At 39.9% G+C, this 27,921-nt stretch overlaps 1 protein-coding gene across 1 annotated transcript in view; it reads right to left on the minus strand.

Annotated features, from left to right (window-relative positions):
* The window catches only part of CENPW (centromere protein W), a 187,755-nt gene extending 182,612 nt beyond the window's left edge, over positions 1 to 5,143 (minus strand). Inside the window, exon 1 of the mRNA XM_050788734.1 lies at positions 5,133 to 5,143. The gene's annotated coding sequence lies outside the window, so the exon portion shown is untranslated. The remainder of the gene's footprint in view (positions 1 to 5,132) is intronic.
* Between the last annotated feature and the right edge of the window lie 22,778 nt (positions 5,144 to 27,921).

The raw sequence follows: 27,921 nt of genomic DNA on the forward strand, positions 1-27,921 counted from the left end.
TCACTGTGGCCTTTGCCTTTCCTGCTAAGAGCTTAATCCAAACTTCATCATTTCGACTTCCTTAAAGTCTTGTACCAATTTCTTTTTCACTAGAGCAAAGGTGTTAATTCCTGCTTCCTGAACAAATTGGCCTTTCAGTGATTACACATCACCCAGCACAACTTGCTTAATGATGTTATTTCCTAACCAAAACTGAAAACTTTTTAAAATGTTTCCTTAATTAATCTCTGAGAAGGGGGATAAGGGGTGGGGAGAGGGAAAGGAGACCCAGGCTGTCTTTCTGATGAACAGCAGTAAGTAAAATTCTCAGTGTTATCTATAATCAAATCATTTTCAGGACATTTTGTACAAAAACATCATTTCAGAAGAAATTTATAAAAGTCATTGCTTTAAGTCATAAGGCTAACTTTAGTTCTAGCAATCTCAGAATAAAATATCCAACAAGGATGTCTGCAGACTACTAACTTGAATAAAAATGTATGAGTTGATGACATTCATGCTTTCTAATGGTAACTAAGTAAAATTCCTTTTCTGTTATGTTCATTCCTCAGGTTTGTAAAAGGATGAAAGGAACTGGAAAAGAAGTTGGCTGGGAAGCTAGGTATAAACATAATTAAATAGACTTTTGTTGCCTTTAGTGTTTGAATAATGCTTATCCAACGTTTTCAAGTTGATTTAGATAACCTAGCAATCAGCTAAATCAGATATTTGAGGGCAGTTTTTAGCTTTTTTCAAACCCAACCACAAAATAAACGAACTCTTGCAACAAAACAGTCAGCCTCCCTGGTATTTTGGCTCCACAACTCACATCTCAATGAAGCCAAACCCCTAGGAATGAAAAAATGTCTACAAATGCACACAAAACTTACCAACCTATGTCAAAACAGGGCCAAGTGTGTCAGGTTGGCGAGGACCCTGGACACTCTAATCTCAAAGAAGATCAAGCTACAGCAAGGTTTAATTCTTCCATACTTTGATCTATTGCTAGGCTCCTCCAACTATTCTTGACAAGAATACCTGGGTTCAATCACTGTCTCAACGCGAAGGGTTTGAAACAGTAGAGTGGACAGATACACGAAAAGTAGTCAATGATACAAAACATTCCAATATGTGTATCGTACTGGCTGAAGGTAATATGTTAATATCATAGTTGAATAGTTTGAAGCCAACTTGGGAAAGCTGCATCGACTTTGCACATACAATAGGTTCCTTTTGATACTATAAGAAATGATTCTGTAAGAAATCATTTTCCGGGCGCGGTGGCTCACGCCTGGTAATCCCAACACTTTGGGAGGCCGAGACGGGCAGATCACGGGGTCAGGAGATTGAGACCATCCTGGCTAACACGGTGAAACCCCGTCTCTACTAAAATTATATTTTAAAAAATTAGCCAGGTGCGGTGGTGGGCGCCTGTAGTCCCAGCTACACGGGAGGCTGAGGCAGGAGAATGGTGTGAAGCCGGGAGGGGAGCTTGCAGTGAGTGGAGATCCCTCCACTGCACTCCAGCCTGGGTGACACAGCAAGACTCCGTCTCAGAAAAAAAATAAAAAAGAAATCATTTTCTGAGCTTTGGTTGTTATTACCAAGAATGGGTGTGGTTGGGACTTACCAGGGTGCTCCATTTCTGTCCTTTTCTCTTTTTGTGACTCAGTCTTCTGCTTCTCAATCTGCTCTTGCTCTCTCACTGTCTTTTCCTCTGAAAATTCAAAGGCACAATTATAGCATGAATTTGCAAAGATTTTTTACCTTTCACCTGCAAGGAACTAACAGGCAAGGACATTCAGGATGGGGATATAGACTGAAGAGAAAAATTCCTTTAACTACATATAACCTTAATTGAAGATTTTTCACTTATCTGCAAGATATCTGTGATAATGGAACCAAATACTGTTCCTATTTTACAAAACAGAAAGCATTTATATTGACTCCCAGAGAATAAATACCTCTGTTTATTTTTTGTGTAAAGTGCTAAGTGCCATATAGGCAAGCGTGGTTAAGAACAGTGTGGCTTTAAGGTCCTGAGGCTGAAAGAAGCATCAGCATTTTCCTCATTATTTGGGTAGAATGCCATAATTAAATTTCCATATTTTGGTAAATTGAAGGGCATGGTTGCCTAACAGATGTCAAGAAGTACAGATTCAAAATTCACACCGTAAGATATACGGCAGCTTTTTGTGGGCTTCCTGACATTTAACCAGCAAAGATTGTAGATGTGTCTGAAATAAGACTGTTCCTTTGTTTTCTGTGACTTAGACTTTTCTGGGTTTGGAGTCTTCTGGGTTTAGAGTTCGTAAAATAAAGATCAGAATGTTTGTGGCTACACCTTCACCAACACTCCACCATGCCATTCCTGGGGATAGCCTAGAGAGGAGTGGGTGACAGTGGGGAATGAGAGGCTACAGAAAGGTGAGGAAAGAACATGTGTTGCCAAGGCCAGTGCTCCATATAAAAACATCAGGTTCTGGGATGGAACTTGAGATTCTGTGTGTCCAGCAAGCTGCTAGGAACACACTTTGAGTAGCCAGGACCTTGGATCAGCACTTCTTACACTATCTATTGAGAAGGAATAGCTCCCGTACCCACACAATCCCAGGCAGGACTCTGCTCTTCTGTTCCCCAGACCTTCTCCTGGGACAAAGAAAGAGGCCACAGTGACATGACACACTAATCACTTCTGCAGCACACCAGGAACCGGATGCACTGTCAGAAATTCTACTGGTTTCCAGGTTGGGTATATGAGAAAAAAGGCAAAAAGAATTCCTTACTTCACTGCTTGAAGCCACACAGTCTCTGTAACACACCGAAGGATGCTAAGTTCCTTTGGTTTGCCTGCAAACAGCCACTAACACCAGTCTTGTATTTAGAGGAGGATTTAAAATCCATCCACAGCCCATAGTTTTTAAGGAAGCAAATCATGGGGTTGACTTCCCATATGCTTCTCATCTCTGGGGTCTGCCCACCAATTGACTTCTCATAGCGTGCTTGCCCCGGCTGCCTTGCAGTCTTTCCAGATGAAATTCAAGATTCTCCGGTAACTGTAGCAGGACAACTCCTAAGACCAGTGACCTTCCAAATAACCTTCTCATTCCTCTCATGTTCAGAGAATGGGAAAGGATGCCAGAAAGCTATGTGAGGGTGAACGACGGCCAGAACTGTAATTTATATGTATGACCTGACAGAAAGGTGGAAATGGGGAGAATGTTACTCAATACTTTTTTTCACTGTACTAATCTCTCCTCAAGGATGCTTTGCCAAGACAAATCATATATTTTTATATAAAGCATCTACCATTTCTACTCCTTCGCCATAAACAGGCATTTTAAACTTAGCAAGGGCAAGAGAACTTTTTTACTAGAATAGAATGTTAGCTGCTTGAAGACAGAAATTCTGCTAGGCTCATTTACTGCCATACCCCCAGCACCAGAACAACATTTGGCACACAGTAGGTGCTCCAAAACACCTGTTGGCAACTACCTAACCATAATGGTAATGAGGGCATTACGAGGCCTCATGACATATCTTCTCTATCTACATATTACACATATCTTTCTTACACCCCAGTACACCTCCTGCCAGCCTTCCCTGACTCTTCCCACATTTTATAAACTCCCTTCCCTTCTGCACAAATTTATTATCTTCCCAGTATCCTCACCTTGTCCATATGCCTCCTTTGTTCTACGTTTTCTCTGATCTTGCATGTATCATAGACTTTTACAGCCTAAGTTTAGGAAAAGTGAGTGTTACAGCTCCACTATCCCTTTTAAGCATACTACCTAGAACCATGAAAGAATGAACACTCTAGTTTGCAAAGATTCCCTGCAGAGGTAACAGCTGTGAGTACAGCAAATAGTGGATGGATGGGACACAAAGTCATGCCAACAGTATTGAAAGTGTTTCAATAAGACAGAAAAAAATACACTTGAAGAAAAATGTCTTACTTCACACTTTTGACCAGGGCTAGAATAAAGTTGTGAGGAAGTATCTGTTGAGTCTTTATGTGATTCTGAGCAATCTGTGAGGTAAAAATCACATAACTACCGGGGACTCTTTTCAGATGTCATGAAATGCAGCCAAGGTCCAACCTTGACTAGAGATTCTACATGGGGGTTCTGCCACATGATGGGAAAGACAGATGGCCTACAGGATTAGTGTTTCTCTACTCACATAACTTCTTGGAGTAACACTCAAGAACAGACCAAAATGACATCTAATTCTAAATACCTCCCTTCATTGATGTGACACCTCAGCAATCCCCCCACAATGACAGAATTTTGGCTTCTCAGCTAAACTTAATGATGCAGAAATAATTCAGGACATGAAAACTGAAGGGAAAAAAAAGGTGCTGTACTAAGCAAAAACCGCTTAGGGAAAATACTGTTTTGTTTTTTTGTTTTTTTTAATTTTGATCAAGTAATTCAACCACTCCAAAAAATGTAATAATGTTTGTGTTTCTCATTGAGCACTGGTGAAAATCATTTAATCTTTTTTTAAAAAAAGGCCTTTAAAGGCCAGGTGTGGTGGCTCTTGCCTGTAATCCCAGCCGTTCGGGAGGCTGAGGCAGGCAGATCACCTGAGATCAGGAGTCTGAGACCAGCCTAGCCAATATGGTGAAACCCTTTCTCTACTAAAAATACAAAAATTAGCTGGGCCTGGTGGTGGGCTGCCTGTACTCCTGGCTACTCGGGAGGCTGAGGCAGGAGAATCACTTGAACCCGGGAGGCAGAAGTTGCAGTGAGCCGAGATCACGCCATTGCACTCCAGCCTGGGCAACAAGAGCAAAACTCTCTCCAAAAAAAATATTTAAAGGCACAGTTTCTTAAGATCCAATTTTAAAACTACAACATTAAAGTATCACCACCTAATAGTATTGTCACATCCTCCACTCTTGTGACAAATTGTTTTATGACTATTCCCTCCCCAGTTCTCAAACTAAAAATAGTATAAGAGCAGTTAAACAAAAAATCTCTTGGTTTCAAGTTTTCTTAAATCAGCTACAGTTCAACAACCTGAAATAATTAAAAATAAATTAGAACTTAATGTTCAGAAACCCAATCATAGCATGTGGCTAATTGTGAGTATCCAGTCAACACCAGCACCAAGTTATGATGAAATAAAACCATCCCACTGACATATCCCCCGCACCCACTACCCCCAAGACTCTCAGGATACAATGTCGTATCTATCACTTGCCAGGGTTACTTCCTTCTGTTAGCACAAATGCTCCCATTGTCAGCAAAAGCCTGAGTCAGTCTTGAGAAAAAAAAAGTAAGCGAATCCTGCTTTTTGCTTTCATAATGCTATAAAAATACATATAGCCTCCTTCGATAGTTATCTATCTCCCCAGTTATGGCCTCCCCAAAATAAATTCTGGTGGGTTTAAGTAGATGAAACTAAATATTTCAAAGTTCCTCTTTCCATAGTAATTACCTTACCTCACAACCAAAAGAGGGCAGCACTGAGGGCATCAGTAAAGGAGGTCAAACTTTAAATAGCGTATTTAAGTGGGTCGCAACCTGCTCATTAAAATCACCTGGTACAGTAAAAAAATCTCATCCCCAGAGTTTCTGAATCAGCTGATCTGAGGAGGGACCTCTAAGACACTGACATTTGATTGATGCTTCCCAGGCTATTCTACTGTGCCTTGTAATCAAAGCAGTTTTCACTTTATGTTTTTCCCTTATTTTCATTTATTAAAATACGTCATTTATTTTCACTTAGTAAAATAGGTTTTCACTTATTTTCAGCAAAGTTAAACCTGGAAAAACCCTCAAAGAGCATCGAGGTTGTGCTTCTCAAATTTCCATGAGGACACAGATCAGCGGGAGACCTTGTAAAAATGCAGATTCCAAGTCAGGAAGTGTGGGGTGAGGCCTGAGGTAGTACAGGTCTAGCAAGCTCACAGGTGTGCCTCATCTGAGAACCACACCTTGTTCTCCCTGTTAACTTTACCAGATAAAAAAATGAGACTCAGACAGAGACTGTGGCTTCCTTCAGGTAATACAGCCAGTGAAAGAACAAAATGTGGTCAGAACTGATCATAATGACTTCCGTCTTGGGTTGGATACCACAGCAGCTGACACGTGGAAAGAACATCCATTAAATTTTCTGTGGGAAGTTGGGAGAAAACTAAGTGATAATGAAATTTTGGCAATTTCAAGTATAAAAAACTCACAGTGTGAAGTTAGTATAAATAAACTAGGGGGAGAGTTACAATTAAAACAAGTAAAAATCAGTTTGGGGTTTTTTGTTTTTGAAGCAGGAGGTATAAACACATGGTAAGAGAATAAAACAAACTGAACAGAAGGGAAAAATAAGCAAACCCTGTATAATAGCACATGAAGAAGGGCACAGAGAGGGAGAAAATGAAACAATAGAAAATAAAAGACACCAGGCTAACAAAAGGAACATAAGAATAAAAGTAGAGAGCTGGCAAATTAGACACAGGTTCTAAAATAAAAGGAAAATACAGCAGCATGGAAAGGAACAAACAGAAAAATCTAATGAGATGGGAGGATTCCTGCAAAAAGACTATATAAAATAAATCGCAAGATAATAGAGACCATGGGAAGGTAAAGCATTAAAGAGAGTCAGGAACATGAACACATTTTTTAAAAATTTATTTAGTAAAAAACAGAAAATAAGTTGTATTTCATGAAATATCATGGTTTTATTTTTCCTGTTTATATTTTTAAAATAACAAAAAGTAATTTCTCCGTTACCAGTTGGGACCTGAAAGATTTGCACAGTTCTAGGAGGGGATGTAAGAACTCCTCTAAGGCTACCATCTCCTCTAGGCAGAAGGAGTTGAAAAGAAAACAAGGTTTAAGTCCAAAAGCATTCCATTTTTTTGTGTCCTGTGTAAAATATTATGGAACCCAGAAACTCTTCACCAGCCAGGTGACCACGTGTTTTATCACAGCATGAGAGACAGGCTTCTTTGAAGAAGCCACTGCAAACTGATTATTCAGGGAGTCAAAACCAAGAGGAGTCATCTTCATGAGGAAATGTTTCCCCTGGGCATGTATCTATGAAAACTAAATTCAGACTGATTAGTCTTTTTGACATGGGTAATACTAAGCACCACTGTTGCCCAAATACACTTAGATTGTGGCTCTAGGGAAGTCCATTTAATTACATATTTTCACTGATCATTTCCATTCACTAACCATAGCTCATTTCCAATTCCAAAACATCACTTAGAGTCTCAAGGAAGAAAAAAAAAGATCGCAGAAGTTTTCTTTCCTATAGACCAAACATTAAAAATTCAAATGCCTACAAGGACAGGGAAGCTCACACAAATGGGTAAAGCTGGCCTGCCTTAGTAAGACTGTGAGCACATGTCCCATTAAAAGGTAGCTCCACCTACCCAGTTCCAGTATGCAGAAATGTAGATCCAGTGCTACCACATGCACCTGCATTCCAGGAGAACAAAGAAATGCGGATTCTTGGGTGTGATCTGACTTTTAAATATTAATGACTAGTTTGTTCCGTTTGATTTTGGAATAACTTTGCAATTCTGTTTTAGATCCTGCATTTTCTTTGAAAAATATGTAAAATTTTCTTAGGGAATCAAAAAGTAAAGAAGTAGACATATGGTATGAGACAAGTGGATCCACCACAAGTAGACTCACCTGTGAAAAAAAGCACAAGTGCTTTGTACTTTTACAAGACTTCTTTTCATGGCAGGGCATGGTGGCTCGCACCTGTAATCCCAGCACTTTGGGAGGCTGAGGCTGGCAGATCACGAGGTCAGGAATTTGAGACCAGCCTGGCCAACAGGGTGAAACTCCTTCTCTACTAAAAATACAAAAATTAGCCAGGTGAGGTGGCATGCGCCTGTAACCCCAGTTACTTGGGAGGCTGAGGCAGGAGAATTGTTTGAACCCAGGAGGCAGAGGTTGCAGTGAGCTGAGATCGCGCCACTGCACTCCAGCTTGGGCAACAAAGCAAAACTCCTTCTTGGAAAAATAAAATAAAATAAAACAAGATCTCTTTTCATCCAAGGAGAGGGAAAGTGGCAATTCTAACATAATGGCCAATATGATCAGCAGGATACAGCTGGCAAAAACTTAGCCTCACTTCTAGCATTTGTTCCTATAGCTCCATACATTGAAAGCATTTTCTTTCCATTCACCAATGACATGTCATTCGTATCATTAACAGAAATAAGTTTGGCTCTTGGATTTTGACTTGAAATCCCCTGGGTAGAACCTTTTAACTCAGTATCAAAGACTGTTGGAGAACCCGTGAAGAACTCCCCCTGACACTGGTTCTGACTACACAGCTTTTCTAGGAGGGCTGAGGTTGCCACAGCTTCACTGTTCAGCATCAATATTCACTGATAAAATGAAATGTGTTTCTTAACATGGTAACCAGCTCCTAGCCTCCTGAGGCTCCACTGTAGCTGAGTTTCATGAGGCCCACATCAATCTTCCAAAACACATCTGAAGCCGTGCAGTTCACATTCCAGCTATAAATGGGAGACACTGACCCAAGCCCAAACAAAAACAAAAATCATCCAAAACCTCCTCTTTCCAACATCACAGGCTTCTGAATAATATGTTTACATTCTTCCAGGCTGGAGTTCTTCCAGACAGGGCTGGAAACTAAAGTCACAGTGAACATCAGAGGCTGACTGATTACAAATCAGGAAACCTACCCGGAAATATATGTCTGAGGTGGAAAAAGAAGGCTGGTCTGTTGAGTGTATAAAGAGTAGGAAATACACATATGTGTGGCATCACTTGCATACATTTGAGAAACTAATGATTATCCATAGGCACAAATACAGACACACACGTATACACACACATAAGAGCATTGCTTTCTCCTCAAAATTCACTGATTCCCATACTTTATTTTTTAGGTAAGCTGAACACACAGTAGCAAATTAATGTTTCAAGAACCATAACACATGGCTGGCAAGACGGCTAGAAACAGCTCCGATCTGCAGCTCCCAGTGAGATCAACGAAGAAGGCAGGTGATTTCTGCATTTCCAACTGAGGTACCCACTTCATCTCATTGGGACTGGTTAGACAGTGGGTGCAGCCCATGGAGGGCGAGCAGAAGCAGGGTGGGGCATCACCTCACATGGGAAGTGCAAGGGGTCAGGGAACTCTCTCCCCTAGCCAAAGGAAGCTGTTATGGACTGTGCCATGAGAAACAGTGCTATCCAGCCCAGACACTATGCTTTTCCCACGGTTTTCACAACCCACAGACCAGGAGATTCCATCGGGTGCCTACACCACAGGGCCCTGGGTTTCAAGCACAAAACTGGGCATTTGGGCAGACACTGAGCTAGCTGCAGGAGTTTTTTTTCATACCCCATTGTTGTCTGGAATGCTGGTGAGACAGAACCATTTACTCCCCTGGAAGGGAGCTGAAGCTAGGGAGCTGAGAGGTCTTGCCCAGTGGATCCCACCCTCAATGAAGCCCAACAAGCTAAGATGCACTGGTTTGAAATTCTTGCTGCCAGCACAGCAGTCTGAAGTCAACCTGGGACACTGGAGCTTGGTGGGGGGTGAGGCGCCCATCATTACTGAGGCTTAAGTAGGCAGTTTTCCCCTTACACTGTAAACAAAGCCTCCAGGAAGTTTGAAATGGGTGCAGAACCCACCACAGCACCATGAAGCCACTGTAACCACACTGCCTCTCTATATTCCTCCTCTCTGGGCAGGGCATCTCTGAAAGAAAGGCAGCAGCCCCAGTCAGGGTCTTATAGATAAAACTCCCATCATCCTGAGACAGAGCACCTGGGGGAAGGGGCAGCTCTGGGTGCAGCTTCAGTAGACTTAAATGTTCCTGCCTGCTGGCTCTGAAGAGAGCAGCAGATCTCCCAGCATAGCACTTAAGCTCTGCTAAGGGACAGACTGCCTCCTCAAGTGGGTCCTTGACCCCCGTGTGTCCTGTCTGGGAGATACCTCATACAGGAGAGCTCTGGCTGGCATCTGGTGGGTGCCCCTCTGGGATGAAGCTTCCAGAGGAAGAAACAGGCAGCAATCTTTGTTGTTCTCCAGCCTCTGCTGGTGATACCCAGACAAGCAGGGTCTGTAGTGGACCCCCACCAAACTCCAGCAGACCTGTAGAAGAGGGTCGTGACTATTAGAGGGAAAACTAACAAACAGAAAGGAATAGCATCAACATCAGCCAAAAGGATGCCCAGGCAAAAACCCCATCCAAAGGCCTCCAACACCAAAGACCAAAGGTAGATAAATCCACGAAAATGAAGAAAAACCAGAGCAAAAAGGCTGAAAATTCCAAAAACCCAATGGAAGGAAGCTAAGAACCTTGATAAAGGTTACACGAACTGCTAACTAGAATAACCAGTTTAGAGAAGAACATAAATGACCTGGTGGAGCTGAAAAACCCAGCATGAGAACTTCATGAAGCATACACAAGTATGAATAGCTGAATCGATCAAGCGGAGGAAAGGATATCAGAGATTGAAGATGAACTTAATGAAATAAATCATGAAGACAAGATTAGAGAAAAAAGAATTAAAAGGAACTAACAAAGCCTCCAAGAAATATGGGACTATGTGAAAAGATCAAACCTACATTTGATTGGTGTACCTGAAAGTGATGGGGAGAATGGAACAAACTTGGAAAACACACTTCAGGATATTATCCAGGAGAACTTCTCCAACCTAGCAAGACAGGTCAACATACAAATTCAGGAAAAGAATACCACAAAGATACTCCTTGAGAAGAGCAACCCCAAGACACATAATCATCAGATTCACCAGGGTTGAAATGAAGGAGCAAATGTTAAGGGCAGCCAGAGAGAAATGTCGGGTTACCCACAAAGGGAAGCCCATCAGACTAACAGCAGATCTCTCTGCAGAAACCCTAGAAGCCAGAAGAGAGTGGGGACCAATATTCAACATTCTTAAAGAAAAGAATTTTCAACCCAGAATTTCATATCCACCCAAACTAAGCTTCATAAGCAAAGGAGAAATAAAATCCTTTAAAGACAAGCAAATGCTGAGGGATTTTTGTCACAAGCAGGCCTGCCTTACAAGAGTTCCTGAAGGAAGCACTAAATATGAAAATGTAAAACCAGTATCACCCACTGCAAAAACATACCTAAATGTAAAGACCATCAACACTATGAAAATACTGCATCAACTAATGGGCAAAATAACCAGCTAGCATCATAATGATAGGATCAAATTCACACATAAGAATTTCTTTTTTTTTTTTTTTTTGAGGCAGAGTCTCACTCTATCACTGGGCTGGAGGGCAGTGGCGCCCATCTCAGCTCACTGCAATCTCCACCTCCCAAGTTCAAGTGATTCTCCTACCTCAGCCTCCTGAGTAGCTGGGATTATAGGCACCTACCACTACGCACAGCTAATTTTTTTTTTTATTTTTAGTAGAGATGGGATTTCACCATGTTGACCAGGCTGGTCTTGAACTCCTGACCTTCTGATTCACCCACCTAAGCCTCCCAAAGTGCTGGGATTACAGGTGTGAGCCGCTGCACCCAGCCAATGATATTAATTTCAATGTAAATGGACTAAATGCCCCAATTAAAAGATAGATGGGAAAATTGGATAAAGAGTCAAGACCCATCAGTGTGCTGTATTCAGGAGACCCATCTCATGTGCAAAGACACACAGATCCTCAAAATAAAGGGATGGAGGAAGATTTACCAAGCAAATGGAACACACAAAATAGCAGGGTTGCAATCCTAGTCTCTGAAAAAACAGACTTTAAACCAACAAAGATAAAAAAAGACAAGGACGTTACAAAATGATAAAGGGATCAATGAAACAAGAAGAGGTAACTATCCTAAATATATATGCACCCAATACAGGAGCACCCAGATTCATAAAGCAAGTTCTTAGAGACCTACAAAGAGACTTAGACTCACATACAATAATAGTGGGAGAATTTAACACCCCACTGTCAATATTATACAGATCAATGAGACAGAAAATTAACAAGGATATTCAGGACTTGAGCTCAGCTCTGGACGAAGCAGACATAATAGACAACTACAAAACTCTCCACCTCAAATCAGCAGAATATACATTCTTCTCAGCACCACATAGCACTTATTCTAAAATTGACCACATAATTGGAAGTAAAACACTCCTTAGCAACTGCAAAAGAACAGAAATCATAACATTCTCTCAGACCACAGTGCAATCAAATTAGAACTCAGGATTAAGAAACTTACTCAAAACAGGTGTAACTACATGGAAACTGAACAACCTTCTCCTGAATGACTACTGGATAAATAACAAAATGAAGGCAGAAATAAATAAGTTCTTTGAAACCAATGAGAACAAAGATACAACATGCTAGAATCTCTGGGATGCAGCTAAAGCAGTAGTTAGAGGGAAATTTATAGCACTAAATGCCCACAGGAGAAAGTGAGAAAGATCTAAAAGCAACACCCTGACATCACAATTAAAATAACTAGAGAAGCAAGAGCAAACACATTCAAAAACTAGCAGAAGACAAGAAATAACTAATATCAGAGCAGAAGTGAAGGAGACAGAGACACAAAAAAACCTTCAAAAAATCAATGAATCCAGGAGCTGGTTTTTTGAAAAGATTAACAAAGTAGGTAGACTGCTACCTAGACTAATAAAAAAGAAAAGAGAAAAAGATCAAATAGAATAAAAAATGATAAAGGAAATATCACCACTGATCCCACAGACATACAAACTACCATCAAGAATACTATAAACACCTCTATGCATAGAGGTGAATAGACCAATAACAATTTCTGAAATTGAGATAGTAATTAATAACCTACCTACCAAAAAAGCCCAGGACCAGACCAATTCATAGCCCAATTCTACCAGAAGTACAAAGAGGAGCTGGTACCATTCCTTATGAAACTATTCCAAACATTAGAAAAAGAGGGACTCCTCCCTAACTCATTTTATGAGGCCAGCATCATCCTGATACCAAAACCTGGCAGAGACACAACAAAAACAGAAAATTCCAGGCCAATATCCCTGAGGAACATTGATGCAAAAATCTTCAATAAAATACTGTTAAACCAAATCCAGCAGCACATTAAAAAGCTTATCCACCATGATCAAGTCGGCTTCATCCCTGGGATGCAAGGCTGGTTCAACATACACAAATCAATAATCCATCACATAAACAGAACTAATAACAAAAATCACATGATTATCTCAATAGATACAAAAAAGGCCTTTGATATAAAATTCAACACCCCTTCACGCTAAAACCTCTCAATAAACTAGGTGTTGATGGAACGTATCTCAAAGTAATAAGAGCTATTTATGAAAAACCCACAGCCAATGTCATACTGAATGGGCAAAAACTGGAAGCATTCCTTTTGAAAACTGGCACAAGATAAGGATGCCCTCTCTCACCACTCCTATTCAAAATAGTATTGGAAGTTCAATACAAGTTCAGGTAAACAGGCAAGAGAACGAAATAAAGCATATTCAAATAGGAAGAGAGGAAGTCAAATTGTCTGTTTGTAGATGACATGATTGTATATTTAGAAAACCCTGTCATCTCAGCCCAAAATCTCCTTAAGCTGATAAGCAACTTCAGCAAAGTCTCAGGATACAAAATCAATGTGCAAAAATCACAAGCATTCTTATACACCAATAATAGACAAACAGAGAGACAAATCATGAGTGAACTCCAATTCACAATTGCTACAAAGAGAATAAAATACCTAGGAATACAACTTACAAGGGATGTGAAGGACCTCTTCAAGTAATACTACAAACCACTGCTCAAGGAAATAAGAGAGGACACAAACAAATGGAAAAACATTCCATGCTCATGAATAGGAATAATCAATATCATGAAAATGGCCATATTGCCCAAAGTAATTTATAGATTCAATGCTAGTCCCATCAAGCTACCATTGACTTTCTTCACAGAATTACAAAAAACTTCTTTAAATTTCATATGGAACCAAAAAAGAGCCCGCATAGTCAAAACAATCCTAAGCAAAAAGAACAAAGGTGGAGGCATCATGCTACCTGACTTCAAACTATACTACAAGGCTACAGTAACCAAAACAGCATGGTACTGGTAACAAAACAGATATATAGACCAATGGAAAAGAACAGAGGCCTCAAAAATAACACCACACATCTACAACCATCTGATCTTTGACAAACCTGACAAAAACAAGCAACAGGGAAAGAATTCCCTATTTAATAAATGGTGTTGGGAAATCTGGCTTTGCCATATGCAGAAAACTGAAACTGGATCCCTTACTTACACCTTATACAAAAATTAACTCAAGATGGATTAAAGGCTTAAACATAAGACCTAAAACCATACAAACCCTAGAAGAAAACCTAGGCAGTGCCATTCAGGACATAGGCATGGGAAAAGACGTTATGACTAAAACACCAAAAGCAATGGCAACAAAAGCCAAAATTGACAAATAGGGCATATGGGCAATAGAGAAATTGCCATATGGGCACAGGGAGGGGAACATCATACACCAGGGCCTGTAGGGGGATTGGGGGACAAGGGGAGGGAGATCATTAGGAGAAATACCTAATGTAGATGACAGGTTGATGGGTGCAGCAAACCACCATGACAGGTATATACTTATGTTTACAAACCTGCACATTCTGCACATGTATCCCAGAACTTAAAGTATAATAAAAGATTTAAAAATAATAATAATAATAAAACCATAATACCAGATGTACCAGGTGGTGGCTGTCAACGTGTGCCACAGATAAAGTTTTGACCTTTTGACTCATCCCAATTTGTACTTTGATTTCTAAACTTCCTTTGATTTCTAAACTTTCTGTACTTTTATTTCTTTCTTCTTGCTCGAAGAAAATTGTCTAAATCGGAGTTTTCTGACAGGCTCCTATCAACCAATCATTTCTGTTAGCTCCACCTAAAAGAAGATTATTGTTTGGAGATGGAGATGAAATTCTAATTATCATTAGTCTTTAACACGTTTTATAGCTCTCAGTAAAAGCATATGAGGTCAGAGTGTCTGCTGTTTTCAGTTTGGAATTCAACGTGTCTCGTCATGTCTGCGAGGGTAGTAGTAGGAGGGTCAGGAGAAAAGGAAGTAATGCTGGTCAAGAGCATATCTGACTAAAGAGCCCCCTGGCAAGAGCTTATGCTGAGGCAGGGAGAGTTAGAAACACAGCTACACAGTCACCAGGAGAAGTGAGTAGAACAATGCTTCAGCATGAAGTCTTCCTATTGTTGAGATTGCTGTCCTTCTTACCTCTCCAGAATCTTTGCCGTCCTTCTAGCCTCCATGGACTTGAGCATGAGGTCTAGAAAGATGGTGACTCTTCCTTCACGTCAATATGTTGTTTGAAAAGAAAAAAAAAAGAAACAATAACAACAACTCTGGGACACATTGGATGAGGAAAAATTGTGAAAAATAAATTTTTCCAGTATCGGTGAAGTACAGCATGGTCATAATCCAGTGGGCTTCAGTAATAATTCTCTCTCCAAGCATATAAGCACTTTGTGAGGTGAATTGTGACCTCCAAAAAGACATGTTTAAAGTCCTAATTTTTAGTATATCTGAGTGTAACCTTATGGGGAAATAGGGTCTTTGCAGATGTAATTAAGATATACATGACTATGAAGTCATACTGGAGCAAGGTGGTTTCTTGATCCAACACGACTGGTGTCTTTATAAGAGAAGAGTCATGAATATGTCCCGAAGGGAGGGAAGAGTATGTTAAAACACCCGAGGTAAGAGATCGGACAGGATACTCCTGCTGTAAAATTGTATTACTTCACCCTTTTTTTTTTTTTTTTTATCACTTACATTTTGTAGTTTCCTTCTAATTCTTGTTGACGTCATGAAAATAAAACTATGAGAAATGTCTGTTCATATCCTTTGCCCACTTTTGGATGGGGTTGTTTGTTTTTTTCTTGTAAATTTGTTTGAGTTCTTTGTAGGTTCTGGATATTAGCCCTTTGTCAGATGAGTAGATTGCAAAAATTTTCTCCCATTCTGTAGGTTGCCTGTTCACTCTGATGGTAGTTTCTTTTGCTGTGCAGAAGCTCTTTAGTTTAATGAGATCCCATTTGTCAATTTTGGCTTTTGCTGTGCCGCTGCTTTTGGTGTTTTAGACATGAAGTCTTTGCCCATGCCTATGTCCTGAATGGTACTACCTAGGTTTTCCTCTAGGATTTTTATGGTATTAGGTCTAACATTTAAGTCTCTAATCCATCTTGAATTAATTTTCGTATAAGGAGTAAGGAAAGGATCCAGTTTCAGCTTTCTACTTATGGCTAGCCAATTTTCCCAGCACCATTTATTAAATAGGGAATCCTTTCCCCATGCACATGTACCCTACAACTTAAAGTATAATAATAATAAATTAATTTAAAAAAAAAAGAAAAGAAAACTATGTACAATGTTATTATTTGAAAAACAAGAGAGAGAGGAGAAGAGACACAGAGACAAACACACAGGGAGAATGCTATGTGAGGACAGAGGCAGATTGGAGTGACCACGACTGATGGATGGCACCCAAAGCTAGATAGAGGTAGGGAAGGATTCTCCCCTACAGGTTTCAGAGGTAGCACAGCCCTTGATTTTGGATTTCTAGCAGCTAGAACTGCAAGACAATAAAATTCCACTGTTTTAAGCCTCCTACTTTGTAATAATACTTTGTTATGGCAGCCATAGGAAACGAAAACATGAATGAAATACAATAGAAATTTGTTCCTATTACAACAGTGGAGGACGGCTGTTCCTGGTTGACAGGCAGCTTTGCTCTATGTAGTGATTAGTGGCCAAGTTCTTTCTCTCTTGTGTCTGTGCTATCCTCTAGGGCAGATACCAGCAAAATATAGCTCAGAGCTTCTTTTTGTAAATAAAGTTTTATGGGAACACAACCATACATATTCGTTTACGCATTGTCTATAGCTAGTTTTGCACAAAAACAGCTGAACTGAGTACCATAATCATGACAGAGACCATATGACACTAAAGCCTAAAATATTTGCAGACCTCTGCCCAGAGTGCCATCACCATTTGCATCTAGCCAGCACAAAGGGGAAAGAAAGTTTGGAGGGGACAAACCAGCTATCCACAAAGTGGCACATATCACTTGCAAATATCTAGCATTGTCTAGAAATTCGTTACACGGTCACATCACATTGCAAGAGAGGTTGAGAAGTATATTACAGGTGTCCCAAGAGGAGGAGAAAAACAGACATTTAGAAGAAAAATTAGCACACTCTGCCCTTTGGCATCAGTGGGAAATGTCACCCACATCAGCACAGTAGCAGCAGCAACTGCAAGGGGCCACCTAAATAAGGTTTCACAGAGTCCAGAGGCTTTAAAGAAGACATCACCAAAGGGAGTCAGAGCTGGATGGGCAACAAGGGAAGTGACAGAAAGATGCCACGTGGTAGCTGAGAATACCATTTCAAGAGCATCCAAAGGACACCATCTAGGACTTCCCATAGTAACTGGTGACAGAGAGAGGCCTTTGTAGGAGGGAGAAGTTCCACAAAAGCAGGTGGGAGATAGAGCCACAGAAATTGCTTTTTTTTCCCTAAAATTGTGACTCAACATTGCCCCAAGCTTGAAGTGGCCTTTGCAACCTGGTTTATACCACATGCAAAAGTAAGTAAAGCACATTTAGAATGTAAAAAATAAATACAGTACCATTCCGGGAATCTTGTCTCCTATTTGCCTGACATTTTTTGAATCTTTCGTATACCATAAGGATCCAGAGTATGAAAGTAGCACTAAAGAACATATTACATAACAGATGCAGACACTAAACCTCAACAATTGTTAGCCTCATAAATAGAAATAGACATGAGCTGCCTCCTATAGTCTTCCCAAACACTCCTTCTAGTATTGCCAAAGACATTGAACTTGAATCTGATCCAGTCTCTGGATCCAGCTGCTAATTTGCAGAAAATACAAAAGGACAAAGGAACATCCTAAACTATACCATTAGAATGCATTCAGCAAAATCCAGACTATGGGAAACTTTACAGGTCAAACAGTTCAGGTGTTCGACAGAAAAAGCATAAGGAAAAGACTGAGGTAGAGAGAAGAACCAGAGACTGAAGGTTTCAAAAGACTGATCAAATTTTAAATAATGGAAAAGACTAAATTATAATGTGTAGGGATGGACTTATATAAATGTTCAAACTAAACATACACACACATACAAGGAAGTGATTATCATAAATAATAGTAATAGGCTTATTACTATTATTCTGCTATATAGCATAATTATTACATATGGCAGAAGGAAGGGGATTATAATTGGAACAGAGCATATAGAGGGGCTTATGAGTGGCTGACAAAGTTCTATTTGATCTAGTGATGGTTACAAAGGCTTTCACCTTAAAATTTATTAAGCAATTCATTAACATGTACGCACATTCATGGGAGAGCATTCTGTATCTGCATTTTATTTTGCAATTTAAAAATGTAAAGACTAAATTATAAAAGACAGAACAAATGGCTGAATAACAGCAAGGTAAAGAAAACTAGAGTAACTGTTTTTTGAACAAACTATGCAGTCATTAATAGAAATTCAAATGTAAATTTAATTCCTTTTCATCACACCCATCTAAAAAATCTCAACAGTCAATTGGTGGCTCACAGATGATGCTGATGAACTGGATGTAATCTTTTTGTGATTTTAAGCCAATGTCATTTCATCGCAGGTAAACTTCAAATTGTAACTCTCCTATAGTCCTCCTTATCTTCCCTGCACCCCCCTAATCCACTGGAGTTCATTGCCTCAGGAAAAGTCTAACACACAGCCAAGAGCAGTAGTCATCAATGAGTTTACAGTTTTATAATATGAAATTTTCAATCCATAGCAAGGCTATTGCCTGAATGTAAAGGCTTTTGGTTTAGCAGGAGCCAGGCTTTCTTGAGGAGGAAGAGGGTTCTATTGAAATTCTCCAAAGCTAAGTATTTGTATATAAAAACCAAACTTGAAGGACTCGGATCAATAATTACATGCTTCCCAGAGTAGAAAAGAAAGACAATAATCTATTGTCAATTCTAGAAGATAAGAATTGAAATGAAAAGCCATTTCTATGCTGGCAGAAAGAAGAAGAGGAAGTGTGGACAAAGTATCAGAGGTGGGCAGCCCACTTCCTGCCTCCTGACGCAGAGGTCAAACCTCAGGGACGGAGAGCAGTCCATGGACAGGAAAAGCAGTGATGTGGGTTTGGGGGCAACTGAGGGACCATTGTTATCCCCTGCTTTCCTGGGCAGAGACTGGCCCTATCAGAAACCTTTCAGAGAAGCTCTGCATTTGGAATGGTACAGCCTCACAATGGCAGCAGGAGTGGACCCAGCTCAAGAGGTGGATTCCACCACTGAGGAAGATGCCTGCATATGAGTGATATAGTTTGGATGTTTGTCCATCCAAATCTCATGTTAAAATTTAATCTCCAGTGTTGGAGATGGAGCCTGGTGGGAGGAGATTGGATCCTGGAGGCTGATCCCTCATGAATGGCTTGGTGCTAGCCTCGTGATAGTGAGGCAGAAGCCTGTTACAGGGGCGTTGCCCTCACAGAGAAACTCTATGAGGGCAGTGCCAGGGGAAATGTGGGGTGGAGCCCCCACACAGAGTCCCCACGACGACACTGCCTAGTGGAGCTCTGGGAAGGGGTCCTCCACTCCCCAGAGTGGAGAATAGTAGAGTCGCCAGCAGCTTGCAAGCTCAGTGTGTAAAATCCACACACACTCAACTCCAACCTATGAGAGCAGCAACAGAAACTGCACCCTACAAAGCCACAAGGGCAGAGCTGCCCAAGGACTTGGGGGCCCACCCCTTGCACCAGTGGGACCTAGATGAGGGACATAGAGTCAAAGGGGATTATTTTGGAGCTTTAAGATTTAATAACTTCCAAAAGGCTGGGCGCAATGGCTCATGCCTGTAATCCCAGCACTTTGGGAAGCCAAGGCGAGCGGATCACGAGGTCAGGAGATCGAGACCATCCTGGCTGACACATTGCAACCCCGTCTCTGCTAAAAATATTTTTTTAAAAAATTAACGGACATGGTGGTGGGTGCCTGTAGTCCCAGCTACTTGGGAGGCTGAGGCAGGAACCTGGGAGGTGGAGCTTGCAGTGAACCAAGATTGCGCCACTGCACTCCAGCCTGGGCCACAGAGCAAGACTCCGTCTAAAAAAAAAAGATTTAATAACTTCCCCACCGGGTTTCAGACTTGCATGGAGCCTATTGTCCCTTTCTTTTGACCAGTTTGTCCCTTTTGAAATAAGAATATTTACTCCATGACTGTACTACCATTGTATCATGAATGACTTGGTGCTGTCCTTGAGATAGTGAGTGAGTTCTCATGAGATCGAGTTGTTTGAAAGCGTGTGGCACTTCCCTGCCAGTCTTATTCCCACTCTTGCCATATAAGATGCCTGCTCCCCCTTCAACTTCTCCTATGATTGTAAGCTTCCTCAGGCCCTATCAGAAGATGCTGGAGCCATGCTTACATAGGCTGCAAATAGTAAGCCAATTAAATATCTTTTCTTTATAAATTACCCAGCCCCAGGTATTTCTTTATAACAACTCAAACAGCCTAATACAATGAGTTTAGAGACCAACCCCACAAGGTTCACACACTCCAGTGTGGTGTGGAAAATGGAAGGCCCCATGAACTGTCATGGGCGATGCAAAGGTGCTCAGCACCTAGGTCTAAAACAGTCCATCAACATTGATCAAGAGTCTCAAAATCAAGGGTGCATGAGCATCAGTTATATAAATTAGTAGGATGCTCAAAAGATCAATCCATGCTTGGACCTGGCAAACCCAGGCACCACTGGACCAAGACCTGCAGGAACCAGGAGGACAACAAAAAGATCAAAGTTATGTCCCTGCTTCACTGCCTGATTGGAAATGACTCTTCCCAGTGTTCCCAGATGCTGCTGAGGAAAATGGAAAGAAATTATTCCAGATGCCTTTTACTGAGAAGTGGCCGGGCTTTGAAATGAACAATAATTAAAATATTCAATTTTGGTTAAGAAAAATCAACTGGATCAAATTGAGGATACTGGGCTAGAAGAAATGACATTATCTCCTCTAAGCAGAATAGGACCTCAAGAGTATAATGTAGACAGATTCTAGAAAAGAAAACCACATTTCTCCCTTCTTAAGTTGTGATGTGTAAATTTCTACATGCTACAATAGATAAAACTTTTCCATACAAGGGTCCATGCTATCACCCGTCAGAAAGTCACTTCATCTTCTTTAAACTTCCACTACAGACACATACACACACACACACACACACACACACACATCTTTATCACTGATATCTAACACTATCAGGACAACACCATCATAAAAATTGCTAAGAAAACTAAATATCACATTTAAAGAAAATTTAAATCTCACAAGGTTTATAATTCCATGTATTAGGTAGCAATGCACTATAAAGACTGAAAGCTTATTTGATAAGTGGTAGTGCAAAGAACTTATTTATTACAAAATTAAGGGGCTTTTAAAAAGTGGCAGATATCAAGAAAAAGTTTTAACTGCCAGTAACCAATGAGTGGCATACAATCTTCCCTATGCTGGTGGTACCAACGTGGAATAAATATGCCTGGCATCTGGTCTCAAACACGTAAGACCACACATGGGGGCTTCAGTGTCAGTGCAGTGAGAATGACTCACTGACAGTAGCCCAGCCTGGTTATGTCATTGAAAAAGGAATTCTGGCCACACATTGGATCTTTTCAGGCACACCCATGCACATGGTTAACAATCATCAACACATTACTTAAACATACAATGTGCAAAACATGCAATGCAGCATACATTACTTAAACCGTTAAATTAGACATTAATAAGACTGAGGTGGTGAGTGGATACAGAATGACAATCTGAGTGGTCTTTTCCCACTTTATTATCTGTGATGTGGTTATGTGCAGATTTGGTTTAACAAGTTTATAAACAAATCAATCTGCCCTTGGCAACTAAGAGATTAACCCAGCTAAATAAGGAAAGTGCAACCACTAATTTCTGTTTCTCAGAATTTTTTAAAGAAAGGCTTAAAGTGACAGTGTCTTCTTAGTCATATACTCACATTTTACACTAATTTACAGTATATGTTAGTCTTTTGTCAAGTGAACGTACACATTGAAACTTGACTTTATTTTTATGAAAATCTTGAAACTAAATTAAATGTCCCAGGTTAAAACTAAATCAGACAACTTGTTTTCAGTTTACTTCAATGTCAAATTTTGCCAATGGTTTTCACCAGTGTTTAGACCAAAACACACTTTAGGGAAATGTTTAAGTGTTTTGTGTTTTATATGTAAATTCATTTTATTATCCTTAACTAAAAAGTTATTAGCCCTTTTAAAATGAAATAAATTATTCCAAACCTGTATAAATAATGTCTGTATAAATTATGTCATAAATGTTATAGCCTTCTTGAAGGGAAAACATTCATGAACTTTCATCCTGAATGATGTTTCCAAGATGTAATATTATGGAACAACTAAATAGATTTTCAGTGCTTCTAATGTTGTGGATCTTTGAGAGGTACCTACATTTTTAGCAATTATCTGGAATTGTGAAAATAATCTAGCATTATTACCTCAATTTTGCAGATGAAATATCTGAGCGTGTAAGAAATTCCATCACATTCTTCTGGTCAGAAATGGGTTTAGACTCTGGGTCTCTGAAAACCAGTGTGGGAATTTACAGTTTCTCCCATAACTGCCTCAGGTTGGATTCCTACCCTCTCTTCAGGACTTGAATTGCAACAGCAGTGAGTGACTGAGGAAGGACAGCAACCTCAGTAAATCAAGACTGAGTTTTGAAACAGTATCCAAATCAACATGGCTTCAATCTTTCTTCCTGAGTAATACAACTAATCTAAAGAATTTGGAACCAAATTTAGAAAGAATATTTAAAAGCAACCTCAGCTCTAGCACCACTCCCTACTCCAGCCTGAGAAATAGTTGTTCTTTCCTTTGTATTCAACCTTGGGAAAACAGTAATATCATCTCTCTATTAGTTGTAATCTCATAATCCCCATTGTCTTCTTTGACCTGAGGCATGTGTCTCCCAGTAATCTCTTCATTTAGTAATGATAATCTGCAATTTCTTCTTGTAGTGCTAATAATCCTTGGATTCCACACAGGGCAGAGGGCAGTGACTTCCCAAACCACTATCTTATCTTCTTTTCAAACACATTATCGAGTTAAAACAATTGTCTACCCACTTAGAGACTGAAGTTATTTTTGTGTCCACTATCCTGTTCTTCAACACATACATTTTTCTCAAAAGGCTTTAAAAAGTAATAACTGTGCTGATCGTGTTTGATTTGTTTTGTTTTTATTTTTTTAGCCATTTGGTGACATCACATGAATCCAAAATGAACTAGCATGCCACAACCTAATCTGCATTTCAGAAAGTTACAAAATTTCATTCAAATTGCAACTTTAAACTTTTCTGTGTAAGGACACATACCCACTACCACACTTACCCGATCCCCAGAAAAGGAGACAGAACTAAACAAAACAGAATCAGAATACATGCTGCCTGTAACAGAAAAAAAAGAAAGAAAAGAAAAGAGAGAGAGAAATAGAGAAAGAGAGCAAAAAGGAAAGAAAGAAGGAAGGAAGGAAGGAAGGAAGGAAGGAAGGAAGGAAGGAAGGAAGGAAGGAAGGAAGGAAGGAAGGAAGGAAGGGAGGGAGGGAGGGAGGGAGGGAGGGAGGGAAAGAAAAGGGTAAAAGGAAGGAAAGGGAGGGAGGAAAGAAGGAAGGGAGGGAAAGAAAAGGGTAAAAGGAAGGAAAGGGAGAGAGGGAGGCAGGAAGGAAGGAAGGGAGAGAGGAAAGAAGGGAGGGAGGAAGGAGAAAGAAAGAAAAAGGAAAGAAAGAAAGAAAAAAAAGAAAGAAAGAAAGAAAAAAGAAAGAAAGAAAGAAAGAAAGAAAGAAAGAAAGAAAGAAAGAAAGAAAGAAAGAAAGAAAAAAGAAAGAGAGAGAGAAAGAGAGAAAAAAGAAGAAAGAAGAGGATGAAAGAAAGGAAAGGAAGGGAAGGAAGAGAAGGAAGGAAAGGGAGGGAAGGAAGAGAAGGAAGGCAAGAAGGAGAAGAGGTGAATAAAAGGGTAGGAGACAGTGGGGATAGTCTACTTTTGTCAAGAAATTGATGATGGGGGTACTATGAAAGTGGGAGGCATTTGGCAAGGTGAGAGAGAGAGTGGGCAGGTCCCACAGTGCTCAGGTCTGACCTAAGTTAACACTCTTTCCTTGGGTCTACCCTGAGCTCTAAGTTATAAGTGTAGTAAGGAAATTAACAATTTTATATAAGATGTAGAAGAAACTCCTTGGGAGAAAGAGAGGAAGGAAGAAATCATGGATGGAGGGAAGAGGAAGGGAAAATTTTTAAAAATATTGAAGCCAAATAACTAGGAATCAGGCATGTTTAGTTCTTATTTTAATTCCTCTACTTAATTGCTAAGGGATCTTAAACAAGTAACATAACGGAGGACTCATAAATAGAAATGTGAAACTTAGCATCATAGTGTTTTAACTAGTAATTGAAAAGGACTCATGCCAACCTGAAGTGCTGTACATACATTTACAATATATGAAAGTATATTTGATAGCTATAAAAAGAGAAAAATAACCCTGAGGTATACACAAATGCCAGAAGGAAAAGTAAATAATATTTCAAAGGTTAACAGGTAGAAAATGAAAACTAATGATTCTAATAAATTAAAGTCCTTTCTTTAAAAATGTGATATGATGCTTTTACTCTAGCCAACCATTTAGAAAACACATCCCAGCTCTAGTAATAGCTCTGTTACTCAAAGTACACAAGGGGGAAAACAATGGATCTACAACTTAAGGAAGCTGACGTGAAAAATCATCTTTGTAAGGCACCCATCACTCAGCCAGATTCAAGGAACATATCCCTTCCTAGAAGGGTGCTGGTAACCAAATGAGACCGTAAGCTATCAGATCACATGTTAGTCAGAAAAAGGGCAAGAATTCAGGAACAGCAACATGCAATGTACTTTTAATGACCGCTGAAACACTAATGTTTTAAAACCAAGTTGGATAACTGGTTCTGCCTATTTGGAGGGCAGGGAGGAGGAGCTGTAAGCACAGACAGTCCATTCCTTCAGTCCTGTCTCCTGAGCTTCACAGATGATAGAGAAACCACTGTGCCCTCGTATTCACAAGTGTTACTTGAGCATCTGCTACTAGCTAGACTCAATGCTGGGCACCACAAAGTCAGTAATGAATAAAATGGTCTTATTAATAATAAAAACTTTGGAGTAATACTTTTATTAGTCTTACTTTAAAGGGGGGAAAATAAGCTTAGAGAGGTTAAATAACTTACCCCAGATCATTCAGCTAATATGTGGTGGAGACAGAACTTCAGTCCACATCGGTTTAGTTTCAAACACGCTGCACTATATTGCCTTGCTTAAAATCCTTCCAAGCGATGCCCAGATACAGTGACCAGGGGAACCTTCATTATAGGGGCTTTCACGGAAAATAAGGTGCTTTGAGAAAGAATGCATATAATTAAATAAATCACATAAACTGCCCCTACATTTAATTAAAGTTTTAAAGCCTAAAATGCATTTGTGATATTTACTGTCATTTCTACATTGGGTTGATATGCTCGACATTGAAGGAAGCCATGTGTCCTTTGCCAAGTAAGATGGTCTTCTGGTCAGAGACCTATGGCCTGGCTAGCCAGGCTCCCGCCATGGACCAGATTAACTGAGAGGTAAACAGGGCAATACCAGGAGTGGTAGAAAGATTTAAATGAACAAATAGCTGAATATTATTTAATTTTACCTCTTTCTAAATTTTGTAGAGAGCATCATACTATCTCAGGATTTTTTTTTAAATTATTATACTTTAATTTCTGGGGTACATGTGCAGAACATGCAGGTTTTTACATAAGTATACACGTGCCATGCTGGTTTGCTGCACCCATCAACCCGTCATCTACATTAGGTATTTCTCCTAATGCTATCCCTTCCCTAGCCCTTACCCGCCAACAGGCCCCAGTGTGTGATGTTCCCTTCCCTGTGTCCGTGTGTTCTCATTGTTCAACTGCCACTTTTTTTTTTTTTTAATGCTTTCCTAATCTTGCATCTAGTTGCAAAGAGAGAAATGCTGGGTTATGTTTTTAACATGCTTCACTTGCAGAATTTTAAGCAGCGCCCTGGCTCTCCAGGAATTTCCTCTTCTTTTTAAATCCCACCTCCACAGCTTCCTTCACAGCCTCGGACTATGAGGGAGAGTGAGGACACGAGGTAAGGTACCGCAGGGACGAAGCTTTCCAGTAGCACTTACTGCAGTTGACCACTCAGTACAAATTCCTTAATACATGGACGAACAGCCGTCATGAACACTAGATTGTATTTCCTGGTTTGTGGAATGCAGCTTTTCCTTAGCAATTTGATGTTGTCTCTAGGAATATAAACTCTCAATTTTCCTAAACATAAGAGCTTCTATAAACATAGCTCCCCAGAATTAATTCCAGAATTGTGCACTTTCAAAGCAACAGCTGAATAGTAAGCCAAGATTCTTAGAGATTTAAAGTGACATGACATTATAAGAATGTTTATTATTTTGGCACAGGTAACAGCTAAAAAATGAAATGAGATTTCATAAAAGGATACCAATAAAAGGGGGGAAGAGAGAATGAAAAAATCCACAAAAATAGATCTAAAACTCTATACTTTTTTGTTACATGCCTACTCATACTTTTTCTCCCCTGACCTCCTCTCTTGAACTTTAAATTCCCTTTTGTGTATTTTAAATTCTACCCAGTCTTCCGGGCCCAATTCAATCCTCACCTCTTCAGGAAGGTCATCTTATCCCCACTTGCTGAACTGCTTAAATCTTTCCTTAACCTGAGAGCCTACGATTGAAAATATGACCATCACTATACAGTTTAGCACTTCAATATCCTCTAGGTAATTAATGCCTAATTATTTTAACCACTAAGCAGAATACGAGCATCTTGACATTATGTCTAATAATCACTATTAGTAGAAACAATATAAATAATTTAGCAGTATCAGTAGTTACTACTTATGGAGAACTTAAGCACAAATAAAATGTCATTTAGGCTGGGCGCAGTGGCTCACGCCTGTAATCCCAACTCTTTGGGAGGCTGAGGCAGGTGGGTCACCTGAGGTTAAGGGTTCAAGACCAGTCTGGCCAACATGGTGAAACTCCATCTCTACTAAAAATACAAGAAATTAGCCGGACATTGTGGCAGACACCTGTAATCCCAGCTACTCAGGAGCTAAGGCGGCAGAATTGCTTGAACTCAGGAGGCAGAGGTTACAGTGAGCCAAGATCATGCTATTGCACTGCAGCCTGGGCAAGAAGAGTGAAACTCTGTCTAAAAAAAAAAAAAAAAAAAAAAAGTAATTTAGTCATCACAACAATCCTATAAGGTAGACGCTATTAAAACCTCATTAAACATATCAAGAAACCAAACTACAGTTAGAAGATCAGTTCGATAGAGGAAGAGAGTTGGAATTTGAATCCATCACCTAATCCTACTGCTACTTTTCCCTCTGGAGCAAATAGGCCAGAGTGTTACACAAACCATGTCTCATGATGAGGATACTCAGTGTCCGTATTAGAGCCAGACAACTTCTGCTGGAAAAGGTGGGAAATTTCCAATATACTGGATTATGAATGAGACTGAATTCATAAAACAAGACACAACTGTTCTACTGCTTTCTTATTTTGGAAAAATGCCAAAAGTCCATATTATCCCAAAGGTCACTGGCAGATGCACACTTCCCATCATGTATATCCAAACTGAGTCACTGACTTGGAAGAAGGCAATCATTTTGTCTTTTTCCTGAAGGCTAAGTTCTCCAGGATTCAGCAAAAGGACCAAATTCATATATCTTCATGAAATAAAATGTATGAGATAAAATAATCATGTGGGATATCGGCCAATGA

Source organism: Macaca thibetana, chromosome 4, assembly GCF_024542745.1.
Source record: "Macaca thibetana thibetana isolate TM-01 chromosome 4, ASM2454274v1, whole genome shotgun sequence".
In the NCBI taxonomy this organism is placed as follows: Eukaryota; Metazoa; Chordata; class Mammalia; order Primates; family Cercopithecidae; genus Macaca; species Macaca thibetana.